Source organism: Ammodytes marinus, assembly GCF_949987685.1.
Source record: "Ammodytes marinus genome assembly, contig: scaffold_438, whole genome shotgun sequence".
Taxonomy (NCBI): domain Eukaryota; kingdom Metazoa; phylum Chordata; class Actinopteri; order Uranoscopiformes; family Ammodytidae; genus Ammodytes; species Ammodytes marinus.
The window spans coordinates 1-2,500 of NW_027648337.1; positions in this window are offsets into that span (position 1 = coordinate 1).

Sequence of the window (2,500 nt, forward strand, 5' to 3'; positions counted from 1 at the left end):
AAAGGTGCAGTGTGTAATATGACATCATCAAGAAAGTTCTACAAAGTTCTAGAATGCAACGCTCCCTGGGTAACCCCAACCCTTTAGAATAATAACAGAAGCTACAGTGGCCTTCAAGGACAAGAACAATTCTAAATTTTAAACAATGCACCTGATGACATTCCAACTATGACACTTTCAAGATGGCGGCACTAGGCCTTGGTCCAAAATATGCAGAAATATGTCAGATAATATTGTTAAATGTCCCTGAGAACGTGGTAAAGCGCCATATAAATCTGATGAATTATTATTGTAAGTAAGTAAGTAAAGTTTATTTATATAGCGCCTCTCACAGACCAGGGTCACAAAGCGCTTCACATTAAAAAACACAATAAAATACAATGAAACGACACATATACAGAGTCTGTTACAAAGAAGAGTTTCCTAAGAACGTACAAAATATAATACTATACAATATAATACAGAGTACACAGACATGGATCTAGAAAGCCTGTCTGAACAAGTGCGTCTTAAGCTGACTCTTAAAAATATCCACAGAGTCCAGAATGCGCAGGGACTGGGGCAGGTCATTCCACAGACGAGGGGCAACAGCCTTGAAAGATCTGTCTCCTCTGGTTTTAAAACGAGTGCGAGGAACCATCAGGAGGTTCTGCGTGGAGGACCTCAGGCTCCTGTTGTTATTGTTGAAGGCTCAGGTGGCCTGCAGATAACCAGGATTTATTTATTTATTTCACCTCTAGGCCTATTTATACAGACCAGTCATAAAGAACATATTCTTTTTTACAATGGTTTCCTGATAAGTGACAAAAGCCAATTAAAAAAAGATAAAATACAACAGACAATTTAAAATGACGTTATTAGATAATTAGAAGAAAAAAAAACTTGGAAGTAATAAGTATTGGACCCCGGACCCCCCTAGTAGGTCCAGGGTCCCAAACACAGTTTCCCAAATTCCTGTGAGAAAAACTGTTATGTGTGTCTGGTTATTAGAAGTCATTAGACCAGGGGGTTGTGTCTACGTACAGTTAACCTCTAAGTCATTAGGTCATCCATCAAAAGAAATAGTGTGTTATTTGGCTCAGAGATTCCCAATTGCCTGCAGAAAAAGTAGCTTCATGCCTTGTTCTTATGCTGCACAAAGTGCTCTTATTTTGCACTGAGCACCTGCCCCCCAAAATGTCTGTGCACGCCACTGATCCTGATCATAATCACTGCAGCAAAATCCATTAATTTTTCATTTTTCCGTCATATAAAAGTCATAAATAATCAAATCTGCAACTGAAATGAAGACACATTTCGTGTAATGTTATCTGTCTGATTCCTTTGTCATTAAAAATCACCGCAAAGCATCTCTGGACATTTCATGTTATTTTCGATGTTGTCATTTAAACCTGCAGTGTGTAGAATTTTTGGTTTTATTTCCTAGCAGATTTTGTAGAAAGTAATTATAATATCCATAAGTACATTTAATTAGTGCATAATAGCTGAAATGTTTTTTTTTTAATAATTATTTTTCCCTTAGAAAGGGTCTCATATATGTCCATATTTCTGCATATCTTGGACCAAGGCCTAGTGCCGCCATCTAGAAAGTGTCATAGTTGGAATGTCATCAGGTGCATTGTTTAAAATGTAGAATTGTTCTTGTCCTTGAAGGCCACTGTAGCTTCTGTTATTATTCTAAAGGGGTGGGGTTACCCAGGGAGCGTTGCATTCTAGAACTTCGTAGAACTTTCTTGATGATGTCATATTACACACTGCACCTTTAAATATCACCTGATTGAACCCAAAAACAAACATGGAGGTTTATATTGCTCAGAGACTTTCCTAAGATTATTCTCAGCTACAGGTGCTTGTAACAACAGCTAGTATATACTGTAAGAAAATGCAGAATATTATTGGACTACAACTGTATTGAACAAATAATTTAGCCTCCGACTTTCCATAGGCGAATTTATACACAATCAACAATTTTCAAACCATAATAGTTGAACTATAATGTTGAAAAGTATAAACATATAGTTTCCAGTAAAGTTTTTTTTACAAAAAACTATGTGCATTTTTTTGCTTTATTGGGGGTCTGGGGGCTCAGAACCAGTCAGTATCTGGTGTGACCACCATTTGCCTCATGCAGTGCAACACATCTTCTTCGCATAGAGTTTATCAGATTGTCAATTGTGGCCTGTGGAATGTTGGTCCACTCCTCTTCAATGGCTGTGCGAAGTTGCTGGAGACGGCTTATGGTGGAGAAATGAACATTCAATGCACGAGCAACAGATCTGGTTGACATTCCTGCTGTCAGCATGCCAATTGCACGCTCCCTCAATGCTTGTGGCATTTTGCTGTGAGACAAAACTGCACATTTCAGAGTGGCCTTTTATTGTGGACAGTCTAAGGCACACCTGTGCACTAATCATGATGTCAGATCAGCATCTTGATGTGGCACACCTGTGAGGTGGGATGGATTATCTCAGCAAAGCAGAAGTGCTCACTATCACACATT